A 6,831-nucleotide genomic window follows, 5' to 3' on the forward strand; every position below is an offset into this window, starting at 1 on the left:
GGAAAAAAATGGGCACCAAGTACCCGAACACGCCTTCCTCCCAGAGGAAGGGTTAATGAGTGTAGCGGTGAGCAGCCGGTGTATTTCATTATGGCTAAGGCTTCCGCAGAGTGCTGCATTGCTCTGTCCAAGCAGAGTTAGCCCAGCAGGGAGAGAGCAATCGCTTTCCGGCCTCCTGCTCCAGCCACGTTTCCCAGTCTAACCTTTGACTTTTGGAGACGAGGGCCGTGTTGTTCTATTCTCTTTGGCTCCTATGGGGCCAACCTTCGAACCACTCACTTTGTTTCCATTACAAACAGCCACAGCAGTACTAAAAGTTATACTGAGTTACACTGAACATGTCATTTGAGTTACCTTGATGAAATCAATCTAGACCTGGAGAACATTTTCACTTCGCAGATGTAATTTAGTGTGGTGTCAACATCAAGTGGTTTTTTTTTTTAAGTTCATCGTCAGAATGTTATCGGCAGTTTGTGGGTTAAGGAGAGTGGTGGTTCGAAAACACAGAAGCGTTTACGGTAGTTTTACAATTACAGCAAGTATACTATAGTGAAGGTTGTACAAGATACCGAGACAGAATGTATACACACATATCTAAGCTCTGATTTGTAAGAACAGGATACGAGTAAAACAGTTCTGTAATCTTTTAGAGTGATCTAAGAAGTCGATTGAGATGGTATGGACATGTGATGAGAAGAGATGAAGAGTATGTGGGCAGAAGGATGATGAGAATACCACCTGGAAAGAGATGGCGTGGCAGACCGAAGAGGAGATATGGATTGATTTTGTGGAAGTGGTTATGAGGAAGAAAGGTGTGGATAAAGAATTGGTACACGGCCGACCCAAATGGTGGAGCAGGATCCATGTTAGCGACCGCAGTCGAAGTGCCCTAAGAATGCTGTTGAGGAAGAAGTGATCCAAGGCTCAATGAGGAGCTTACACATGTATGACAAGGACGTCAGGAGTTAACAACGTACATTCACCTTATACATGGAGAGTACACAATGGACAAATCAACGGAGTACTCACGCATGGTATCAGAATGATGGAATCCCAGCCAAATGACCTATGTGTTGAGATGGGAACACCAAACAGGCGAACAGAGTTAAAACCTTTCCCTGCAAGCTATTATAGAACACAGATGGTCTTCAGGAAGATCTCTGTGCTGACTGATCTTTCTACTGCCCTTTATACATCAAAGTGGAGGCGAGCTACCTTACCTCGTCAGGATCCATCTTTATCAATAAGTGCGCTAGAAGGAGTATTGCATCAGAGAGCAACTGTCCTTCAGAGGGAATGTTAAAGCAGATGTCCCATATAAAATGTGTACATTAAAGATCCCATCGTGTATTTTACTTGCAAAATGGAAGATTTTTCAAGTATATTGGGCAGTCGAGTTTTTTCTTGTCTATTTGTCATTTTGTTTGTCAATCACCTAAAGGTCACAATTCCAAAATGATCGTTATGAAACTTTACCAAGGTGCGGAGGTCATCTCAACTGAAAAACCTATTGATTTTGAGGTCAGAGATCAATTTGAGGTCAAATTTCTAAATTCATTTTTCATCCAATTAACCTGAAAATTAAGCAGCAATTTCATCGTACATCACTGAATTTGAAAAACAACCATTTTTGAGGTTAAAAGGTCAAAAGTCAACTCAAGGTCAAACTTCTAAAATCATCAATTTTCATCTGCTTGACCTGAGCTTTGATTAAGATTGTCAATTTTAATCTTTATGAAATGGACAATTTGATGTATCCATGGCAACCTTTGGAGATGGGCAGGGGGGGGTGGATTTTGCAAGTATCATACTCTGCACGACGTCTTTTTCTTGCTATTCTGTCTATTTGTCTGTCTGTCTATTGCCCATTGGTAAAAATGTTAAACCGATCTTCACGAAACTTCACCACATGGTGGAGTTTGTCATAAGGAAGAAGCCTGTTGTTTTTGAGGTCAAAAGGTCAACAACTTAGGTGAGATTTCTAAAATCCTCAATTTTCATCCGGTTGACCTGAAATTTGAAGAGGATTTATATTTCAGGTCAACAAATTCAACCAGCTAATAATTTTTGAGGTGAACGTAGACCAAAAGGTCAACATAAGGCCCAAGGTCAACAACTAAGGTGGTGTTTCTAAAATCCTCAATTTTCATCCCATTGACTTGAAATTTGAAGAGGATTTGCATATCAGGTCACTGAATTCAACCACCTATTACTTTTGAGATTATCATAGGTCAAAAGGTCAACATAATCCAATTTTCAAAAATTATCCATTGTCACCCAATTCACTTGAAATTTGAAGAGGAGTTGCATATTTTGTCATGGAATTCAACCACCAATTATTTTGAGGTCAAATTTGTTTCATGAATTTTGCAAGTTTCGTGCTCTGCATTACATCTTCTTGTTTGTGTGTTGGGCTGCAAGGCAGAATATCTCAGGGGAGCCCAGACTAGACGGCTCAAAGATGAGTATGATACAATTCCTGGCCCACCTATAAGCTGTCTTTATGGTGCTTTGCAGGAAGGGCATTGTATCAATGAGCCAATATTCATTTGTAAGTTATATTATTAAGCTGGCTGTCACATCTACTAGCATTTACTCGTGGAAGCTAAATATCCCCTGGTACCTTTGGAGTCAGTCACCACGAGCTGGTACCTTGGCTAGATTGCAAATTGGAACACCCTTGGCGATGAAAACTTTAACGATGTTGTCATGGGCGCCCCTGATGCACCACACACACACACACACACACACACACACACACACACACACACACACACACACACACACACACACACACACACACACACACTTTTCCTTACTGGTAAAACACCACTTAACTAGTGCTTGGGTAAGGGAAGGTGGGTTACAAACACAACAAAATTCCAAATTATGTATATTAATAAGCATAGGATAAAATTGTCCATTCTTCTTAAAACTTCCCATTCTGTGCTCTCGTTAAGTGATGTTTCCAATATTCCAGAAGGTATGAATGTGAGGTTTACAGAGCCAAGCTACTTATCCATTGTGGGTCAGGTAAAAGGGATGGAACTTCTGTGAGTTACCTGCTGGAGTGAGAACCTGTTCAATCCAATGTGGAATTATCAGTTAAAAAAAAGAAAAAGGTCATAGAAGGTCAAGCATTCATAAAGTTAATTTATATATCAGGGACAAAAATGCTCCCGAAACACTGCCCTGGGCACAATGGAGTCACGGTAAAAACAGCTTGCGAAAAGGCAAATTATATGAACTTTGCAGGAAAAGGTCAAGTTCCAAAGCCTTCCTCCCTTTCCCATATCTCACCCACTAACCATAGAAACTGGTACCTGGAACAAGTCGAAAAGTTCCTGGTTGAACTCTGCACCTCATCTACAATTGGCACCAATGGAACCAGCACCTTCATCCTCAAAAACTGACTCTGTTTTGGCTTCTCTTTCTGTTCTCTTCAGCAGTTATTTCTCAGATGGTCACCTCCCTTCTTTGTCGAAGGATGGTCATCTCCCTTTTCAGAGGGTAGCTGAAGTCACCTCTGGCAATAAAAGGAATACCAAAATTGATCCTCTAAACTGTGAAACAGTCAGCCTTCTGCCTATCATCAGAAGCAAATAGAATCTATGATTGTAAATCATTCAAGAAATAAATAAACTTTAATTCTCATCTCTTCTGCAAGCCATTAATCACAGACAATCAGTTTGGTTTGGGTGAGGGTCACTCCACCATAGACGTGCTCTTCCTCCTCCTCCTGGTATCTCAGCAGTGAATGGATGGCCTGAGCCTCCCTGGATATTTCCCAAGCATTTGACACTTTGACATCCGCCTCTGCTCATAAAGTGGTCTACCAATGACGTCCAAGGAACTCTCCTCGAGTGGAAAGTGGATTTCCTCCATGCACACAAGCATCAGCAGCACATTGTCCTGGCATTCTTTCTCCTGATTTTCCAATGGAGCCAAGGTTCCTCTCCCATTTCTTCTGTATAAAGTACATGAATAACTTCTCTATATCTCTGGAAAATCCTCGAAGACACTTCACAGATAATTCCGTGTGTCATATAGTTCCTCATCCAAGTGACAGGTAAAGCTGCTGTTACTTCTTTGATTGCTGATCTGGAGAAGACAATAAATTAGTCAACCAATGCAAGACTCGAGAGCTCATAGACCACATACCCCAAGCAGTGTTACAGTACAGTACTTAAATTTTATTAAAATAACGATTTTAACAATCTTTTTTTTTTATCCAAAAGTTTAGTCCTATTGAAGTAGTCCAGAAACAGTCCCGAACACCAGCTTTATACACAACCCCAATGAACCTTTACGTTTGAAGTACTGTAAAACTGTAGGTTCATGGAAGTATCATGACAGACAACTTGTGTACTACAGCTTTCAGGTATATAATTAAATTGAAATAAAATAAAGATTGTGAAAGTCATATAAATTAATTAATTCTGTTCAAATACTGAGTTGTGTTCAGTTACCAAGCAGCGAGCTAGCGCTTGCTAGGCCAGCCATTCCTACTAAAGCGTTTCAAATGGAGTGCATGCTTGAGTGCTTAAGCCACTTGGCGAGCGCTCCACAACAAACTTGGCAACTGAACACACCTCTGCAAAACTGGAGGGTTTTTTTGGAAGTATTATGAAGGCGAATTGTGTTCTACAGTGTTCAAATGTATAATTAAATTTGAATAAAGCTTTGAAATCGGTTTGAAGGCATATAAATAAATAAATTGTGGGTTTTATCACCATTTTCTCCAGCGCCGATTACATCACCCGATATAACATGTTACGTTAGTTATTCGTGCCTGTTGTTTGTGTCCATTATGACGTCCTTGAAAACAGTACATTTCCTGTTTTGAATGATTTTCAATTCTGTTTGACTGCTAGGCAGAAAGAGTAAAAAAATATTATCTCACTCCTCTCTGTGTATGCATGGTCGGGATGAATTTTCGGCCAAAGTATGTTAAAACATCAGACTAGTCTTTTTAGTCATGCTCCGATTCGTGTTCAAAATATCACATTCAATTCAAATAAGTTGTTCCTCAATCACAAAAGAATGATCATAAACTAATATGACAGACAGACGAATGGACGGACAGACATGAACGAATTGCTTAATCCTGCTTTTCGCTTTCAGTGCAATGTGTAATAAAATGGAATGATGTTTGGTCTCACATACTAACTCTGTCTCTTCACCAAGATGACACAAACAACCGATCAATCCACATCGGTGGTTAACTTCCGTCGAAAGTGCAGCCTTTGGGAACTCCTTTGGCCGACGAATCTGCCACAATCCACCTTGCGAATCCCAACTCGAAGCTTACCTCCAAGACTGGAATTCTTTCCAGAGAAAAGTCCTTCCTTGGATGTCATATGTTTCCTGTGACGAGGTGTTCATCTCCACTGTCGTTGATAATATGGAATAGGCAAAGCCGAGAAGCTAACGTAGAATTCTTCTTACATTGGATGCTGCAATTTCCGGTTACTTTGGCCTGGATTCGGGATGCAAATCACGATAAAAAATTATTTAAGATTACCTTCACAACAACTATACCACCGAGAACAGGATCTCATCTGAAAAAATAAATATTACCTCAACATTACCTTCACAACAACTACACTGCCTAGAACAGGATCTTATCTGAAAAAAAAAAATTCCTCAACATTACCTTCACAACAACTCCACTGCCGAGAAAAGGATCTCATCTGAAAAAAAAAATTACTCAACATTACCTTCACAACGACAACTACACCGCCTAGAACAGGATCTCATCTAAAAAAAATAAATATTACCTCAATATTACCTTCACAACAACAACGACTGCCGAGAACAGGAACTCATCTGAAAAAAAAATATCCTCAACATTACCTTCACAACGACAACTACACCGCCTAGAACAGGCTCTCATCGGAAAAAAAATTAACATAACCTCAACATTACCTTCACAGCAACGACACCGCCAAGAACAGGATCTCATCTGGAAAAAAAAAAACCTCAACATTGTGCCGTATCATGCGATTGGGTTTTCGTACATCATGACTCGCCCGCTAGGGGTGGCAGTGATGCACATTCGGACGCGCAATGAAGCGGAGTTACTGCTACGCTCTCGCCCTCCATGTTCCGCTGCACCTCAAAAACCACAGTTGGTGACGAGGATGGTTGATCGACGAGTCACGGCGCATGGACAGGTGCCCGTTTTCGTCGGAGACTACTTCGAATTGTTTTCGGAACAATTGGGGTGCTATTTCCACGCGAATGATGTGGTCGACAAGAGCAAACAGAAGTCGATCTTGCTCGCCTCGCTGTCGGTGGAGCATTATCGACTGCTGAGTGATTTGGTGGCGCCAGACAAGCCCAGTGGGGACGCGCTGTCATTTCGGGACATTGTGCAGAAGATGAAAGCACACATGGCGCCGGAGAAGTCATTACAGCTGGCTCGATACCAGTTCGATCGCCTCGCGAAAGGTACAAGGGAGCGCGTCGCTGATTTCGTGGCGCGGATTAAGCATTCTTCCGTGGCCTGCAAATTCAAAGCAGAGGAGCGTCCAGCTCGGCTCAGAGATCATTTTATTTCTGGTTTGCAAGATGCGAAAATGGTTTCGGCAGTTCTACAGCTAAAGGGTGAATCCATTACATTTACATCAGCGGTCGACACTGCTGCAGCTGTCGAGCAGACTCTCGGAGATGTTCGGGCCATCACCGACCGCAGCATGCCAGATGGCCTGGGGGCCCACGCGGTGTCGCGAGTGCCCCGGGACGCACGCACGACCTTAGGTGGGGGTCGGGGCCTGACGTCGCCGCGCGGTCGCACGAGCGGCAAGGTGACCCCGCGGACGTGTTTGG

The 6,831-nt window shown here is 42.2% G+C and overlaps 1 protein-coding gene across 4 annotated transcripts in view; it reads right to left on the reverse strand.

Moving 5' to 3' along the window:
- Window positions 1–5,832, reverse strand: part of LOC147014714 (uncharacterized) — a 91,850-nt gene extending 86,018 nt beyond the window's left edge. For 2 of the 4 annotated variants that reach the window (XR_015050877.1, XR_015050876.1), the window contains exon 1: window positions 1–4,270. This exon is cut by the window's left edge and continues 110 nt beyond it. The gene's annotated coding sequence lies outside the window, so the exon portion shown is untranslated. Of the gene's footprint in view, window positions 4,271–5,311; window positions 5,480–5,656 lie in introns of those variants that run through there. The other 2 variants (XR_015050875.1, XM_085852859.1) reach the window with 2 other exon arrangements.
- Window positions 5,833–6,831: the final 999 nt, after the last annotated feature.

This window comes from Eptatretus burgeri, chromosome 13 (genome assembly GCF_056783735.1).
Source record: "Eptatretus burgeri isolate ZD-2024b chromosome 13, Ebu_testis_v1, whole genome shotgun sequence".
In the NCBI taxonomy this organism is placed as follows: Eukaryota; Metazoa; Chordata; class Myxini; order Myxiniformes; family Myxinidae; genus Eptatretus; species Eptatretus burgeri.